The sequence below is a fragment of the Felis catus genome, chromosome F1, assembly GCF_018350175.1.
Source record: "Felis catus isolate Fca126 chromosome F1, F.catus_Fca126_mat1.0, whole genome shotgun sequence".
Taxonomy (NCBI): Eukaryota; Metazoa; Chordata; class Mammalia; order Carnivora; family Felidae; genus Felis; species Felis catus.
In genome coordinates this window covers 6,023-25,125 of record NC_058384.1, presented here as the reverse complement: position 1 = coordinate 25,125, position 19,103 = coordinate 6,023, and the positions used below count along the sequence as shown (strand labels likewise).

Sequence of the window (19,103 nt, the reverse complement as noted above, 5' to 3'; positions counted from 1 at the left end):
TAGCTCCCTTGATATTTTTTCTCCATTGAGAAAAATGGACTATATCCTGCACCCCTTTCTTGTCACCACTAGGTATTCCTAGGAGAAAACATACGGCAATGTCTATTGTAATGTAGGATCTTTTAAAACTCCAAAAGTGTGTATTCAAATTATTCATTACAGAAATGTAGAGTGAATCCAGAATGGTTGATATGGAAGGTATCCATCATTGTTTTTAACATGCTTTCCCTATACTCTTTATACCAAAAAGGGGCAGTGGGTCCAGTATTTGGGGAGATGTGTTCCTTCATTCACATAAAGAGTTGTCCAAAGAGACCCTAACAATATGAGAGTTTCAACAATTTGTGGCCCCCAAACACACATTTACTTTTATCCTTTGGGTGTTATCCAGAATTACACTGTATACATTGGATCACTCTGGAGAACAATCATGAATATTTCTGGTCAAAGGCCACAGAGAGTGGGATCCAGGGGTCACCAACAGCTTTTTTTTTCTTTTTTCTTTTCTTTTGTGTTCCTTTTTTTTAATGCCTCTGATTCTGTCAAAACTAAATTATGTTGAGGTAAAATGATAGTTTTTAGGCAAAGCAAAGCAGCTGTGTGTCATAGAACAATGGTCTGGGAACTCAGAGTCCCAGGTTTGAATCCACCTCTGAACTTGCAAAATTGTAAGGTCTCACTTAATATCTGTACCCTCTAATGAATCTTTCTGACCACTTGTCATACACCGCACACTTTACATGCAATAATTCATTCAATGCCATCACAGACATATGTGATGGTTTGTTACTCTTCCTACTTCTCAGGAGGAGAAACTGAGGCACAGAGATTCTTGTGTCCAGGAGCATGAACTCCTAAGAGTCAGGATGTGAACCCAGGCCTGTAGTCCCAATGCTCATGCTTTAACTTCTACTTAGCCATGGGATCACTGGCTGTGCAAAGCAATTCCAGCATGTGTGTGTATGTCAGGAATCACCTGGACCAAGGAAAATCCCACATGCTATCTACTATTATGAGGTAGTCCCTGTGGTCCCACAGCCCAGGGAAACTCTCAAGCCAGATTATGATAGAACTTGCCGTAGTCACTAATATGAAAAAGATCTAGAAATCTTACATGGTTCTGGTCAGTTCAAAGATTCTGAAAGTTTGGAGGCACAAGTTAGGAAAACCTGGTCAAACTCTGCCAGTGCTGAGCTACTCCTCAGCACTTGGCCTGAGTCCAGTAAGGACTGAGGAGATCCTTTAGAGGTGTTGGATGGCATTGTCAATAGGAGTGAGCCCTAGTAATGCTGAAGTTCTGTGAGCCTACCCGTGAGACAACGAAAAAGAAGCCTCGAAGTACCAATTCACAATGAACCTTGTGCCATCACCCTCATCGCTGCTCCCTTGTACAGCTGAGTTAGAGAGCTGGTCGGCGCCTGCTCAGTCAGTTTCCTGGTGTGGTCATTCTTCAGGACATGGCACAAATCTGATTAAGAATCGGGAACATGACGGGCTGGTGCCTTACTCAGCTGCTGGAGCATGCATCTCTTGCTCCCTGGGTGATGAGTTCAGGCCCCATTGCATGTGGTGTGTGAAGACTCATTCAGGAAAAAAGATCCAGGGACATAATGTAGTATATTCGGTAACATTATCAGCATGAGCCCTAAAAACAGCTTGATTCCCAAGAACTACACACTGTAGGGGCCGTGACCAATAAGAACTCAAACATTTGATTACTAGCCCGGTGTCCATCCTCCTTGTTTTGACACTCTCACCCATGCTCCAGTGGGGCCTTTGCTCCTTAATGAACTATCCCATTGCTTGCTAGTAAATGAAAGCCAATAGCTGACATGCTTAATGAATATATATCCGGGTAGCATCGCAAGGCAAGACTAGAAGAAAAATAGCACATAATTAATAATACTGTTTGGTTTTCAATGGTGGGCTTTCCTTATGTACAATTTGTTAATCTTTGATGAGCTTCATAACAAAGGATTTATGATTAAACAACACAGACTGCTGTGCCTAGATTTGAATCTAGTCTCTCAGTAAAGGGTTGGTTATAATCACCTGCAAAACAGTAAACAGCAGATGAAAGATCAATGCAGGTCCGGGTGATCCTTAGGGAGAGTCATGGCGGTGGAGGGGGAGGAGCCTTCTCCAGGCCGTGGGTATGGAGGGGTCCATCTAAAAGGAGATGGGACATGGGCCCCTGCCACTGCAGGGTCTCAAGAAGGATGAGGAGTCCGTACAGATCAGATTTTGGGGAAGGAGGAGGAACTGGGAAGGGGCCCACTCAGAGCCAGTACAGCCCCTGCCCTCCACCAGCCAGGCCTTAGTCCTGGCTGCTCAGATGGTTCCACAGACCAATAGTCAGTGCCACGTTAGGTGTCCCAGCCTACACTCAATACACCATCAAAGCACCAGCCCGATGGGCCAATTTCGCAGTTAATTCACAGTAGCTGCTCAGCCAGGCTTAGTCAACTGAAGGGAAGCTAATTCTGGGCAGAGCCGTCACATGACAGTTGGTTTGGAATGTCGTGGCTTCGGAGTCAGCTTGGGAGCTGAGCAGACCACTGGCCACTGGGGAAGGCTCCTTGTGAGAGCCCTGGTAGTGTGGAGGCCGGGTGAGGATGGCCACTGTTGGGCTTCCCCTGCTCCTTCAGAAGGGCTTCACTTCGTGGTAACTGCATTGTGCCTTGGGTCAGGGGTTGAAACCTAGTGTTGGGAGGCTGAGTTAGGATTTGTACTTTTCTCCTAGCTTAGGCACCTCCTCCAGGGCATCAACTGTCTTCCACAGAGACCTTGGGGAGGAAGACTTGATAAAGAGACTGGGGGAGCCCCTGGCTCAGGGGTTCAAGGCATGATCTCAGGTGCCCTGGGAAGGTCCCAGATTTTCAGGGATCTCTGTCCCCGGGCAACATCTACATTCCTATCCTGGACCTCCCACTCTTCAGAATAGCGAATCTTGGTGAGTCACTTAATCTCTCACAGAAAATATGGGTCACAGGCCCTGCCCTCTCTGCCCCACGGGGTTGATATGGGGATCCCAGGAGGTGGTAACAGGACTTCCCCATGAGCTGTAAAGCATCCTAGCCATGGACAGGATGAAAAGGAAGCTTCCATCCTCCTTTGTCCTGTAGACATCCAAGTCCCCACTCTAGATTCAACCACTACCAAGTGTTTAGGTTAATGTTCCAGACATTTAGTGACTGAACACTTACACACTGCTTCTGAACCACTGGTCATTTTTTTCCGAAGACTTTTCCTGCATTTAGTCACTTTCTTTTTTTTTTTTTTTTCAACGTTTATTTATTTTTGGGACAGAGAGAGACAGAGCATGAACGGGGGAGGGGCAGAGAGAGAGGGAGACACAGAATCGGAAACAGGCTCCAGGCTCTGAGCCATCAGCCCAGAGCCCGACGCGGGGCTCGAACTCCCGGACCGCGAGATCGTGACCTGGCTGAAGTCGGACGGTTAACCGACTGCACCACCCAGGCGCCCCATCACTTTCAACTTCATACCATAGCACTAATAAGCAGCCCCTAAGAAAGTTTTCATTGTGCAGTACAGGGAACTTAGGCACAGCCCAACAGGCACCAACCCCATGCTCTCAATGACTGGATTGTTCTGATTTCTATACTGTCTCACCCAGAAAAAGGTATTTGCCCACACAATCTCTGTTGGAGCTTTTCTTCTTTTTCTTTCGTGGTAAGGGTACTCAACCTACAAACTCACTCTTACTGATTTTCAAGCAGTTCATCACAGGCCCGATGTGGCAAGGTAGGTTTCCAGAACTGACTTCTTTTGTATAAATGAAACTTGGTGCCCCGAACACCAACATTTCCTCCCTTTCCCCTCCCTCCAGCCCCTATTCTATTCTCTGTTCCTATGCATTTGACTATTTTAGGTTCCACATGTAAGTGTCATCCTGCAGTATTTGTCTTTCTGTGTCTGGCTTATTTCGCTTAACACCAAGTCCCCCAGGGCCATCCATGTTGTCACAAATGACAGGATTTCCTTCCTTTTTAAGGCTGAATAGTCACCCATTGTATGGACACACCACATTGTCTTTGTGCATTTGTTCATCAATGGACCCTCAGTTGTTTCGCTATATTAGCTTTTGTGAATGCAGAACACGGGAGTGTAGGTATCATTCAGAAGACCAGATTTCAATACTTTTGGATGTGTTAGCCCAAAGTGGGATTGCTGGATCAAATGGTACTTCTTTTTTAAATGTCTTGAAGCACTTTCATATTGTTTTTTCATATTGACTGCATCAGTTTACATACTCTGTTGCGCAACTTTTAAAAGGTCATTGATTGATTGATTGATTGATTGAGGGAGCGGGGTGGAATCCCAGTCAGGGATTTGATCCCAGACACCTTGAGATCATGACCTGAGTCGAAATCAAGAGAGGGACACTTAACCAACTGATGAAATAATCAATATGGTCAGGAAGATCGGGCATTCCTGCTGGAATCAGTGTGGAAGCTACCCTGAACCCAGGTTCCTTGCAGGACAGAGGCTTGAGGGTGCGGAGAAAACACAGATTTCTGAGGGGAAAGCCTGTGTCTATGTTTACAGTGAGAGAAGACAATGGATTCACGGTGCTGTTCTGTGTGTGTGTGTGTGTGTGTGTGTGTGTGTGTGTGTCACAAGCAAAAACTGAGGGACAGGGAAACACACAAAGAGAATGAGACACACTCATAAGAGAGAGAGAGACAGGTGAGAAAGAGAGGAGAGATGTATGTTGACCCAGGAGACACGTACCACTGACACTACACAACACGAATGTCTACACTCTCAAAAAACTACTCATATTGCACACTTCAAGAAATACACTTGACGTGGCTCAGCAGTACCATTCAGTCCATGAAGGTAACCAAAGCAACTGTATGCTCTGGCCAACGTTCATATGAGGAACAGTCCCTGAGTTATTCTTGAGCACCACCAACAATATACTGAGGTATATTCTATGTCCTTCTAGGTGTCCGACAGGAGGAAACACTGCGCGCCAATCATGCAAGGAGGTACGAGGTTGCTGCTGAGGTGAGCTTGCCAGTCTTTCCCTGAGAAACGAAAGTGCTATGATTCAATCAGCTTCTGTGGTAAATATGACAATGTATATATTCGATGATACTGTTACTATCCCTGATGGGGAGAGGGGTGAGTGGTTGCTTCTTGCCAACTGTCCCCTTGGTCAGGGGGACATTTTCCACTGGCAGTGCAAAACCTGGTAATAAACAGCGTCCTAGGATCTTTCTCGGCAGCCGCACTTTTTCCTTCTGGGTGAACCATTTTGCAGTCTGCATCCTCAATGTTCTTGAGAGACACATCTCCAGGAAAAACGACTTCTGACAGGCATATTATCTTTGCTTTTGTGGCCTTTGACTCAAACACTGTGTCCCATCCTGAACCCCAAAGTCGCCAAGCGAACCGAAGAATGGTACACGTACTGTACATCATGATCTCACCCTGATGGTGTTTTCTTTTCTAACATTCAGGTGGCCGTAGGAGCACGAGAAGAAGGTATGTGTCCTGGAAACTGTTTCTTGATGAGGAAAATGTTTCCGATGAGGTGTAGGTGGGGCATTCTTGCTGTCTTCAGTCTGGAGAGTACCCGGATATCAGGGTCCTGGGGGGACTGGTGCTGGAGTATGGGGGGGAAAGACCGACATCCCCGGTGAAACCTATGTCCATGTGTCTATAGTATGAGAAAGACAATGGATTCCTTCTGTGCGGTGTGATTGTGTGTGCATGAGTCTTGGGGTTGTTCTGTATCTCTGTATGTCGCATGATTGTGAGTGTGTATGCGTGCGTGCGTGCGTGGGTGCGTGCGTGTGTTTTCTTGAGAGACTCAGAGACAGAGAGACAGAGCCACACACAGAAAGAGACAGATACAGTGGAAGAGAGGGAGAGAGAGAGACAGAGATGTGCGTTTGCCCAGAGATATGGGCCACTGACATTGGACAATGACCGATGTCTACAATGCAGAGTCCTGGGAGGACTGGTGCTCGAGGGTGGGGACCAAAGACCGACGTCCCAGGTGACAAACTAGGTGATGTTTCTACAGTATAAGAAAGATGCTGTATATCTTTTGTGCGGTGTAATTGTGTGTGTTGTGTCTGGGGGTTGTTCTGTATGTGGGTGTATGTCGCGGGATCGTGACAGTGTATGTCTGCGTGTGTGTGTGTTTTCTTGAGAGACACAGAGAAAAAGCCTCATAGAGAAAGACACAGACACATTTCAAGAGAGGGGGAGAGAGAGCGAGCGACAGAGAGAGAGACAGAGGTGGGCTTGCCCACGAGATATGTGCCACTGACACTGAAAAATGACCAAAGTCTACATTCTCAAAAATCTCTGCATACTGCACACTTCCAGGAATACTGCTGAGCGTGGCGCAGCAGTAACATTCCGTCCATGCAGGGGACAAAAGCCTCCGTACGCTCTCGCCCATGTTCATATAAGGAACAGTCCCGGAGGTGTTCTTGAGCAGCACCCAGAAGACAGTGACTTGTATTCTGTGTCCTCCTAGGTGTCGCGAAGCTGAAAAAGCGGCGGCCCCTTCCTGAAACGAGGCAGCAGGCTGGTGCTGAGGTGAGCTTGCCTGTCTTTCCCTGAGGAGCACAACTGCTTTCTTAGAGGCTTTCCAATCAATCTCTGTTGTACATATGACAGTCTACATTTTCGAGGATACTGTTACTTTCCCGGATGGGGACAGTGGTGAGTGGTTGCCTCTTGCCAACGGTCACCTTGGTCAGGGGGACATTGACCACTGGCAGTGCCAAACCTGGTAACAAACAGTGTCCTAGGATCTTTACCGTCAGCAGCCATCTGTCCTGCTTTGGTGAAGAATTTTGTAGTAGGCATCCTCAGTGGTCCTGAGAGACACATCCCCAGGAGAAACAACTTCTGACAGGCATCCTATTCATTTGCTTTTGTGGCCTGTGACTCAACCGCTGTGTCCCATCTTGTATCGTAAAGACGCAAAGGGAACTGAAGAGTTGTGCCAATAGTGTATGTCATGATCTCACCCTGATGGTGTTTTCTTTCCTAACATTCAGGTGGCCGTAGGAGCACAGGACACAGGTATGTATCCTGGAAACTGTCTCTTGCTGAGAAAAATGTTTAGATGGTGATGCAGGTGGGGCATTGTTGTTGACTTCAGTCTGGAGAGCGACCCTAATTCCAGAGGCCTGGGGGGACTGGTGCTTGTGAGTGGGGGGAAGGACCTACGTCCCAGGTGAAAAAACTATGTGATACTTCCACAGTAGGAGAAAGATAATGTATTCCTCCAGTGTGGTGTGTTTTTGTGGGCATGAGAACTGGGGTGGTTCTGTGTGTGTGTGTGTGTGTGTGTGTGTGTGTGTGTGTGTGTCACGTGATCGTGACTCTGAATGTGTGTTGAGAGTGTTTTCTCGGGAGACACACAGACTAAGCCACACAAAATGAGACAGACTCACTGCAAGAGAGACAGAGAGAGAAAGATACATGTGGGTTTGCCCAGAGAATAGGTGTCACTGACACTGCACAATGATTCATGTCTACATTCTCACACACTCCTCCTACTGCACACCTCAAGGTATACTGCTGTGCACGGCTCAGCAGTATCATGTAGTCCATGCAGGTCACCAAATCCTCAATATCCTCTGGCCCATGTTCATATCAAGGAACAGTCCCTGAGGTATACTGGAGCAGCACCAACATGGTACTGACAGGGATTGTGGTCTTTCTAGGTGTCCCCGAGGAGGAAAGACGGCGGCACCATCCTGTCCGGAGTCACCAGGCTGTTGCTGAGGTGAGCTTCCTGTCTTTCCTTGAGGAACACAAGTGCTTTCTTAGAGTCTTTGCAATCAACATCTGTTGTAACTGTGACAATGTACCGTTGAGATGATAATGTTATTTTCCCTGTGGGGAGAAACATGTTGTCCATTTCCATGGTTGTTTCTTGCCAACTGTCCCCTTGGTCAGGGGGACATTTTCCACTGGCAGTGCCAAACCAGGTAATAAACAGCGTCCTAGGATCTTTCTCGGCAGCCGCACTTTTTCCTTCTGGGTGAACCATTTTGTAGTCTGCACCCTCAGTGTTCTTGAGAGACACATCTCCAGGAAAAACGACTTCTGACAGGCATATTATCTTTGCTTTTGTGGCCTTTGACTCAAACACTGTGTCCCATCCTGAACCCCAAAGTCACCAAGCGAACCGAAGAATGGTACACGTACTGTACATCATGATCTCACCCTGATGGTGTTTTCTTTTCTAACATTCAGGTAGCCGTAGGAGCACGAGAAGAAGGTATGTGTCCTGGAAACTGTTTCTTGTTGAGGAAAATGTTTCGGATGAGGTGTAGGTGGGGCTTTCTTGCCGTCTTTAGTTTGGAGAGTACCCGGATATCAGGGTCCTGGGGGGACTGGTGCTGGAGTGTGGGGGGGAAAGACCGACATCCCCGGTGAAATCTATGTCCATGTTTCTATAGTATGAGAAAGACAATGGATTCCTTCTGTGCGGTGTGATTGTGTGTGCATGAGTCTTGGGGTTGTTCTGTATCTCTGTATGTCGCATGATTGTGAGTGTGTATGCGTGCGTGCGTGGGTGCGTGCGTGTGTTTTCTTGAGAGACTCAGAGACAGAGAGACAGAGCCACACACAGAAAGAGACAGATACAGTGGAAGAGAGGGAGAGAGAGAGACAGAGATGTGGGTTTGCCCAGAGATATGGGCCACTGACATTGGACAATGACCGATGTCTACAATGCAGAGTCCTGGGAGGACTGGTGCTCGAGGGTGGGGACCAAAGACCGACGTCCCAGGTGACAAACTAGGTGATGTTTCTACAGTATAAGAAAGATGCTGTATATCTTTTGTGCGGTGTAATTGTGTGTGTTGTGTCTGGGGGTTGTTCTGTATGTGGGTGTATGTCGCGGGATCGTGACAGTGTATGTCTGCGTGTGTGTGTGTTTTCTTGAGAGACACAGAGAAAAAGCCTCATAGAGAAAGACACAGACACATTTCAAGAGAGGGGGAGAGAGAGCGAGCGACAGAGAGAGAGACAGAGGTGGGCTTGCCCACGAGATATGTGCCACTGACACTGAAAAATGACCAAAGTCTACATTCTCAAAAATCTCTGCATACTGCACACTTCCAGGAATACTGCTGAGCGTGGCGCAGCAGTAACATTCCGTCCATGCGGTTGACAAAAGCCTCCGTACGCTCTCGCCCATGTTCATATAAGGAACAGTCCCGAAGGTGTTCTTGAGCAGCACCCAGAAGACAGTGACTTGTATTCTGTGTCCTCCTAGGTGTCGCGAAGCTGAAAAAGCGGCGGCCCCTTCCTGACACGAGGCAGCAGGATGGTGCTGAGGTGAGCTTGCCTGTCTTTCCCTGAGGAGCACAATTGCTTTCTTAGAGGCTTTCCAATCAATCTCTGTTGTACATATGACAGTCTACATTTTCGAGGATACTGTTACTTTCCCGGATGGGGACAGTGGTGAGTGGTTGCCTCTTGCCAACGGTCACCTTGGTCAGGGGGACATTGACCACTGGCAGTGCCAAACCTGGTAACAAACAGTGTCCTAGGATCTTTACCGTCAGCAGCCATCTGTCCTGCTTGGGTGAAGAATTTTGTAGTAGGCATCCTCAGTGGTCCTGAGAGACACATCCCCAGGAGAAACAACTTCTGACAGGCATCCTATTCATTTGCTTTTGTGGCCTGTGACTCAACCGCTGTGTCCCATCTTGTATCGTAAAGACGCAAAGGGAACTGAAGAGTTGTGCCAATAGTGTATGTCATGATCTCACCCTGATGGTGTTTTCTTTCCTAACATTCAGGTGGCCGTAGGAGCACAGGACACAGGTATGTATCCTGGAAACTGTCTCTTGCTGAGAAAAATGTTTAGATGGTGATGCAGGTGGGACATTGTTGTTGACTTCAGTCTGGAGAGCGACCCTAATTCCAGAGGCCTGGGGGGACTGGTGCTTGTGAGTGGGGGGAAGGACCTACGTCCCAGGTGAAAAAACTATGTGATACTTCCACAGTAGGAGAAAGATAATGTATTCCTCCAGTGTGGTGTGTTTTTGTGGGCATGAGAACTGGGGTGGTTCTGTGTGTGTGTGTGTGTGTGTGTGTGTGTGTGTGTGTGTGTGTCACGTGATCGTGACTCTGAATGTGTGTTGAGAGTGTTTTCTCGGGAGACACACAGACTAAGCCACACAAAATGAGACAGACTCACTGCAAGAGAGACAGAGAGAGAAAGATACATGTGGGTTTGCCCAGAGAATAGGTGTCACTGACACTGCACAATGATTCATGTCTACATTCTCACACACTCCTCCTACTGCACACCTCAAGGTATACTGCTGTGCACGGCTCAGCAGTATCATGTAGTCCATGCAGGTCACCAAATCCTCAATATCCTCTGGCCCATGTTCATATCAAGGAACAGTCCCTGAGGTATACTGGAGCAGCACCAACATGGTACTGACAGGGATTGTGGTCTTTCTAGGTGTCCCCGAGGAGGAAAGACGGCGGCACCATCCTGTCCGGAGTCACCAGGCTGTTGCTGAGGTGAGCTTCCTGTCTTTCCTTGACGAACACAAGTGCTTTCTTAGAGTCTTTGCAATCAACATCTGTTGTAACTGTGACAATGTACCGTTGAGATGATAATGTTATTTTCCCTGTGGGGAGAAACATGTTGTCCATTTCCATGGTTGTTTCTTGCCAACTGTCCCCTTGGTCAGGGGGACATTTTCCACTGGCAGTGCCAAACCAGGTAATAAACAGCGTCCTAGGATCTTTCTCGGCAGCCGCACTTTTTCCTTCTGGGTGAACCATTTTGTAGTCTGCACCCTCAGTGTTCTTGAGAGACACATCTCCAGGAAAAACGACTTCTGACAGGCATATTATCTTTGCTTTTGTGGCCTTTGACTCAAACACTGTGTCCCATCCTGAACCCCAAAGTCACCAAGCGAACCGAAGAATGGTACACGTACTGTACATCATGATCTCACCCTGATGGTGTTTTCTTTTCTAACATTCAGGTAGCCGTAGGAGCACGAGAAGAAGGTATGTGTCCTGGAAACTGTTTCTTGTTGAGGAAAATGTTTCGGATGAGGTGTAGGTGGGGCTTTCTTGCCGTCTTTAGTTTGGAGAGTACCCGGATATCAGGGTCCTGGGGGGACTGGTGCTGGAGTGTGGGGGGGAAAGACCGACATCCCCGGTGAAATCTATGTCCATGTTTCTATAGTATGAGAAAGACAATGGATTCCTTCTGTGCGGTGTGATTGTGTGTGCATGAGTCTTGGGGTTGTTCTGTATCTCTGTATGTCGCATGATTGTGAGTGTGTATGCGTGCGTGCGTGGGTGCGTGCGTGTGTTTTCTTGAGAGACTCAGAGACAGAGAGACAGAGCCACACACAGAAAGAGACAGATACAGTGGAAGAGAGGGAGAGAGAGAGACAGAGATGTGGGTTTGCCCAGAGATATGGGCCACTGACATTGGACAATGACCGATGTCTACAATGCAGAGTCCTGGGAGGACTGGTGCTCGAGGGTGGGGACCAAAGACCGACGTCCCAGGTGACAAACTAGGTGATGTTTCTACAGTATAAGAAAGATGCTGTATATCTTTTGTGCGGTGTAATTGTGTGTGTTGTGTCTGGGGGTTGTTCTGTATGTGGGTGTATGTCGCGGGATCGTGACAGTGTATGTCTGCGTGTGTGTGTGTTTTCTTGAGAGACACAGAGAAAAAGCCTCATAGAGAAAGACACAGACACATTTCAAGAGAGGGGGAGAGAGAGCGAGCGACAGAGAGAGAGACAGAGGTGGGCTTGCCCACGAGATATGTGCCACTGACACTGAAAAATGACCAAAGTCTACATTCTCAAAAATCTCTGCATACTGCACACTTCCAGGAATACTGCTGAGCGTGGCGCAGCAGTAACATTCCGTCCATGCGGTTGACAAAAGCCTCCGTACGCTCTCGCCCATGTTCATATAAGGAACAGTCCCGAAGGTGTTCTTGAGCAGCACCCAGAAGACAGTGACTTGTATTCTGTGTCCTCCTAGGTGTCGCGAAGCTGAAAAAGCGGCGGCCCCTTCCTGACACGAGGCAGCAGGATGGTGCTGAGGTGAGCTTGCCTGTCTTTCCCTGAGGAGCACAATTGCTTTCTTAGAGGCTTTCCAATCAATCTCTGTTGTACATATGACAGTCTACATTTTCGAGGATACTGTTACTTTCCCGGATGGGGACAGTGGTGAGTGGTTGCCTCTTGCCAACGGTCACCTTGGTCAGGGGGACATTGACCACTGGCAGTGCCAAACCTGGTAACAAACAGTGTCCTAGGATCTTTACCGTCAGCAGCCATCTGTCCTGCTTGGGTGAAGAATTTTGTAGTAGGCATCCTCAGTGGTCCTGAGAGACACATCCCCAGGAGAAACAACTTCTGACAGGCATCCTATTCATTTGCTTTTGTGGCCTGTGACTCAACCGCTGTGTCCCATCTTGTATCGTAAAGACGCAAAGGGAACTGAAGAGTTGTGCCAATAGTGTATGTCATGATCTCACCCTGATGGTGTTTTCTTTCCTAACATTCAGGTGGCCGTAGGAGCACAGGACACAGGTATGTATCCTGGAAACTGTCTCTTGCTGAGAAAAATGTTTAGATGGTGATGCAGGTGGGACATTGTTGTTGACTTCAGTCTGGAGAGCGACCCTAATTCCAGAGGCCTGGGGGGACTGGTGCTTGTGAGTGGGGGGAAGGACCTACGTCCCAGGTGAAAAAACTATGTGATACTTCCACAGTAGGAGAAAGATAATGTATTCCTCCAGTGTGGTGTGTTTTTGTGGGCATGAGAACTGGGGTGGTTCTGTGTGTGTGTGTGTGTGTGTGTGTGTGTGTGTGTGTGTCACGTGATCGTGACTCTGAATGTGTGTTGAGAGTGTTTTCTCGGGAGACACACAGACTAAGCCACACAAAATGAGACAGACTCACTGCAAGAGAGACAGAGAGAGAAAGATACATGTGGGTTTGCCCAGAGAATAGGTGTCACTGACACTGCACAATGATTCATGTCTACATTCTCACACACTCCTCCTACTGCACACCTCAAGGTATACTGCTGTGCACGGCTCAGCAGTATCATGTAGTCCATGCAGGTCACCAAATCCTCAATATCCTCTGGCCCATGTTCATATCAAGGAACAGTCCCTGAGGTATACTGGAGCAGCACCAACATGGTACTGACAGGGATTGTGGTCTTTCTAGGTGTCCCCGAGGAGGAAAGACGGCGGCACCATCCTGTCCGGAGTCACCAGGCTGTTGCTGAGGTGAGCTTCCTGTCTTTCCTTGACGAACACAAGTGCTTTCTTAGAGTCTTTGCAATCAACATCTGTTGTAACTGTGACAATGTACCGTTGAGATGATAATGTTATTTTCCCTGTGGGGAGAAACATGTTGTCCATTTCCATGGTTGTTTCTTGCCAACTGTCCCCTTGGTCAGGGGGACATTTTCCACTGGCAGTGCCAAACCAGGTAATAAACAGCGTCCTAGGATCTTTCTCGGCAGCCGCACTTTTTCCTTCTGGGTGAACCATTTTGTAGTCTGCACCCTCAGTGTTCTTGAGAGACACATCTCCAGGAAAAACGACTTCTGACAGGCATATTATCTTTGCTTTTGTGGCCTTTGACTCAAACACTGTGTCCCATCCTGAACCCCAAAGTCACCAAGCGAACCGAAGAATGGTACACGTACTGTACATCATGATCTCACCCTGATGGTGTTTTCTTTTCTAACATTCAGGTAGCCGTAGGAGCACGAGAAGAAGGTATGTGTCCTGGAAACTGTTTCTTGTTGAGGAAAATGTTTCGGATGAGGTGTAGGTGGGGCTTTCTTGCCGTCTTTAGTTTGGAGAGTACCCGGATATCAGGGTCCTGGGGGGACTGGTGCTGGAGTGTGGGGGGGAAAGACCGACATCCCCGGTGAAATCTATGTCCATGTTTCTATAGTATGAGAAAGACAATGGATCCCTTCTGTGCGGTGTGATTGTGTGTGCATGAGTCTTGGGGTTGTTCTGTATCTCTGTATGTCGCATGATTGTGAGTGTGTATGCGTGCGTGCGTGGGTGCGTGCGTGTGTTTTCTTGAGAGACTCAGAGACAGAGAGACAGAGCCACACACAGAAAGAGACAGATACAGTGGAAGAGAGGGAGAGAGAGAGACAGAGATGTGGGTTTGCCCAGAGATATGGGCCACTGACATTGGACAATGACCGATGTCTACAATGCAGAGTCCTGGGAGGACTGGTGCTCGAGGGTGGGGACCAAAGACCGACGTCCCAGGTGACAAACTAGGTGATGTTTCTACAGTATAAGAAAGATGCTGTATATCTTTTGTGCGGTGTAATTGTGTGTGTTGTGTCTGGGGGTTGTTCTGTATGTGGGTGTATGTCGCGGGATCGTGACAGTGTATGTCTGCGTGTGTGTGTGTTTTCTTGAGAGACACAGAGAAAAAGCCTCATAGAGAAAGACACAGACACATTTCAAGAGAGGGGGAGAGAGAGCGAGCGACAGAGAGAGAGACAGAGGTGGGCGTGCCCACGAGATATGTGCCACTGACACTGAAAAATGACCAAAGTCTACATTCTCAAAAATCTCTGCATACTGCACACTTCCAGGAATACTGCTGAGCGTGGCGCAGCAGTAACATTCCGTCCATGCGGTTGACAAAAACCTCCGTACGCTCTCGCCCATGTTCATATAAGGAACAGTCCCGAAGGTGTTCTTGAGCAGCACCCAGAAGACAGTGACTTGTATTCTGTGTCCTCCTAGGTGTCGCGAAGCTGAAAAAGCGGCGGCCCCTTCCTGACACGAGGCAGCAGGCTGGTGCTGAGGTGAGCTTGCCTGTCTTTCCCTGAGGAGCACAATTGCTTTCTTAGAGGCTTTCCAATCAATCTCTGTTGTACATATGACAGTCTACATTTTCGAGGATACTGTTACTTTCCCGGATGGGGACAGTGGTGAGTGGTTGCCTCTTGCCAACGGTCACCTTGGTCAGGGGGACATTGACCACTGGCAGTGCCAAACCTGGTAACAAACAGTGTCCTAGGATCTTTACCGTCAGCAGCCATCTGTCCTGCTTGGGTGAAGAATTTTGTAGTAGGCATCCTCAGTGGTCCTGAGAGACACATCCCCAGGAGAAACAACTTCTGACAGGCATCCTATTCATTTGCTTTTGTGGCCTGTGACTCAACCGCTGTGTCCCATCTTGTATCGTAAAGACGCAAAGGGAACTGAAGAGTTGTGCCAATAGTGTATGTCATGATCTCACCCTGATGGTGTTTTCTTTCCTAACATTCAGGTGGCCGTAGGAGCACAGGACACAGGTATGTATCCTGGAAACTGTCTCTTGCTGAGAAAAATGTTTAGATGGTGATGCAGGTGGGACATTGTTGTTGACTTCAGTCTGGAGAGCGACCCTAATTCCAGAGGCCTGGGGGGACTGGTGCTTGTGAGTGGGGGGAAGGACCTACGTCCCAGGTGAAAAAACTATGTGATACTTCCACAGTAGGAGAAAGATAATGTATTCCTCCAGTGTGGTGTGTTTTTGTGGGCATGAGAACTGGGGTGGTTCTGTGTGTGTGTGTGTGTGTGTGTGTGTGTGTGTGTGTGTCACGTGATCGTGACTCTGAATGTGTGTTGAGAGTGTTTTCTCGGGAGACACACAGACTAAGCCACACAAAATGAGACAGACTCACTGCAAGAGAGACAGAGAGAGAAAGATACATGTGGGTTTGCCCAGAGAATAGGTGTCACTGACACTGCACAATGATTCATGTCTACATTCTCACACACTCCTCCTACTGCACACCTCAAGGTATACTGCTGTGCACGGCTCAGCAGTATCATGTAGTCCATGCAGGTCACCAAATCCTCAATATCCTCTGGCCCATGTTCATATCAAGGAACAGTCCCTGAGGTATACTGGAGCAGCACCAACATGGTACTGACAGGGATTGTGGTCTTTCTAGGTGTCCCCGAGGAGGAAAGACGGCGGCACCATCCTGTCCGGAGTCACCAGGCTGTTGCTGAGGTGAGCTTCCTGTCTTTCCTTGACGAACACAAGTGCTTTCTTAGAGTCTTTGCAATCAACATCTGTTGTAACTGTGACAATGTACCGTTGAGATGATAATGTTATTTTCCCTGTGGGGACAAACATGTTGTCCATTTCCATGGTTGTTTCTTGCCAACTGTCCCCTTGGTCAGGGGGACATTTTCCACTGGCAGTGCCAAACCAGGTAATAAACAGCGTCCTAGGATCTTTCTCGGCAGCCGCACTTTTTCCTTCTGGGTGAACCATTTTGTAGTCTGCACCCTCAGTGTTCTTGAGAGACACATCTCCAGGAAAAACGACTTCTGACAGGCATATTATCTTTGCTTTTGTGGCCTTTGACTCAAACACTGTGTCCCATCCTGAACCCCAAAGTCACCAAGCGAACCGAAGAATGGTACACGTACTGTACATCATGATCTCACCCTGATGGTGTTTTCTTTTCTAACATTCAGGTAGCCGTAGGAGCACGAGAAGAAGGTATGTGTCCTGGAAACTGTTTCTTGTTGAGGAAAATGTTTCGGATGAGGTGTAGGTGGGGCTTTCTTGCCGTCTTTAGTTTGGAGAGTACCCGGATATCAGGGTCCTGGGGGGACTGGTGCTGGAGTGTGGGGGGGAAAGACCGACATCCCCGGTGAAATCTATGTCCATGTTTCTATAGTATGAGAAAGACAATGGATCCCTTCTGTGCGGTGTGATTGTGTGTGCATGAGTCTTGGGGTTGTTCTGTATCTCTGTATGTCGCATGATTGTGAGTGTGTATGCGTGCGTGCGTGGGTGCGTGCGTGTGTTTTCTTGAGAGACTCAGAGACAGAGAGACAGAGCCACACACAGAAAGAGACAGATACAGTGGAAGAGAGGGAGAGAGAGAGACAGAGATGTGGGTTTGCCCAGAGATATGGGCCACTGACATTGGACAATGACCGATGTCTACAATGCAGAGTCCTGGGAGGACTGGTGCTCGAGGGTGGGGACCAAAGACCGACGTCCCAGGTGACAAACTAGGTGATGTTTCTACAGTATAAGAAAGATGCTGTATATCTTTTGTGCGGTGTAATTGTGTGTGTTGTGTCTGGGGGTTGTTCTGTATGTGGGTGTATGTCGCGGGATCGTGACAGTGTATGTCTGCGTGTGTGTGTGTTTTCTTGAGAGACACAGAGAAAAAGCCTCATAGAGAAAGACACAGACACATTTCAAGAGAGGGGGAGAGAGAGCGAGCGACAGAGAGAGAGACAGAGGTGGGCGTGCCCACGAGATATGTGCCACTGACACTGAAAAATGACCAAAGTCTACATTCTCAAAAATCTCTGCATACTGCACACTTCCAGGAATACTGCTGAGCGTGGCGCAGCAGTAACATTCCGTCCATGCGGTTGACAAAAACCTCCGTACGCTCTCGCCCATGTTCATATAAGGAACAGTCCCGAAGGTGTTCTTGAGCAGCACCCAGAAGACAGTGACTTGTATTCTGTGTCCTCCTAGGTGTCGCGAAGCTGAAAAAGCGGCGGCCCCTTCCTGACACGAGGCAGCAGGATGGTGCTGAGGTGAGCTTGCCTGTCTTTCCCTGAGGAGCACAATTGCTTTCTTAGAGGCTTTCCAATCAATCTCTGTTGTACATATGACAGTCTACATTTTCGAGGATACTGTTACTTTCCCGGATGGGGACAGTGGTGAGTGGTTGCCTCTTGCCAACGGTCACCTTGGTCAGGGGGACACTGACCACTGGCAGTGCCAAACCTGGTAACAAACAGTGTCCTAGGATCTTTACCGTCAGCAGCCATCTGTCCTGCTTGGGTGAAGAATTTTGTAGTAGGCATCCTCAGTGGTCCTGAGAGACACATCCCCAGGAGAAACAACTTCTGACAGGCATCCTATTCATTTGCTTTTGTGGCCTGTGACTCAACCGCTGTGTCCCATCTTGTATCGTAAAGACGCAAAGGGAACTGAAGAGTTGTGCCAATAGTGTATGTCATGATCTCACCCTGATGGTGTTTTCTTTCCTAACATTCAGGTGGCCGTAGGAGCACAGGACACAGGTATGTATCCTGGAAACTGTCTCTTGCTGAGAAAAATGTTTAGATGGTGATGCAGGTGGGACATTGTTGTTGACTTCAGTCTGGAGAGCGACCCTAATTCCAGAGGCCTGGGGGGACTGGTGCTTGTGAGTGGGGGGAAGGACCTACGTCCCAGGTGAAAAAACTATGTGATACTTCCACAGTAGGAGAAAGATAATGTATTCCTCCAGTGTGGTGTGTTTTTGTGGGCATGAGAACTGGGGTGGTTCTGTGTGTGTGTGTGTGTGTGTGTGTGTGTGTGTGTGTGTGTCACGTGATCGTGACTCTGAATGTGTGTTGAGAGTGTTTTCTCGGGAGACACACAGACTAAGCCACACAAAATGAGACAGACTCACTGCAAGAGAGACAGAGAGAGAAAGATACATGTGGGTTTGCCCAGAGAATAGGTGTCACTGACACTGCACAATGATTCATGTCTACATTCTCACACACTCCTCCTACTGCACACCTCAAGGTATACTGCTGTGCACGGCTCAGCAGTATCATGTAGTCCATGCAGGTCACCAAATCCTCAATATCCTCTGGCCCATGTTCATATCAAGGAACAGTCCCTGAGGTATACTGGAGCAGCACCAACATGGTACTGACAGGGATTGTGGTCTTTCTAGGTGTCCCCGAGGAGGAAAGACGGCGGCACCATCCTGTCCGGAGTCACCAGGCTGTTGCTGAGGTGAGCTTCCTGTCTTTCCTTGACGAACACAAGTGCTTTCTTAGAGTCTTTGCAATCAACATCTGTTGTAACTGTGACAATGTACCGTTGAGATGATAATGTTATTTTCCCTGTGGGGAGAAACATGTTGTCCATTTCCATGGTTGTTTCTTGCCAACTGTCCCCTTGGTCAGGGGGACATTTTCCACTGGCAGTGCCAAACCAGGTAATAAACAGCGTCCTAGGATCTTTCTCGGCAGCCGCACTTTTTCCTTCTGGGTGAACCATTTT

At 48.1% G+C, this 19,103-nt stretch overlaps 2 long non-coding RNA genes across 2 annotated transcripts; both read left to right on the top strand.

Annotated features, from left to right (window-relative positions):
- The first annotated feature begins 13,273 nt into the window (after positions 1–13,273).
- LOC123382893 lies at positions 13,274–14,849 on the top strand. The gene is made up of 3 exons (XR_006592028.1): positions 13,274–13,309; positions 13,783–13,807; positions 14,656–14,849. It is a non-coding gene; the product is annotated as an uncharacterized LOC123382893 (long non-coding RNA).
- A 1,185-nt stretch (positions 14,850–16,034) lies between these two features.
- On the top strand, positions 16,035–17,614 carry LOC105260389. The gene is made up of 3 exons (XR_006592031.1): positions 16,035–16,070; positions 16,544–16,568; positions 17,417–17,614. It is a non-coding gene; the product is annotated as an uncharacterized LOC105260389 (long non-coding RNA).
- The last annotated feature ends 1,489 nt before the right edge of the window (positions 17,615–19,103 follow it).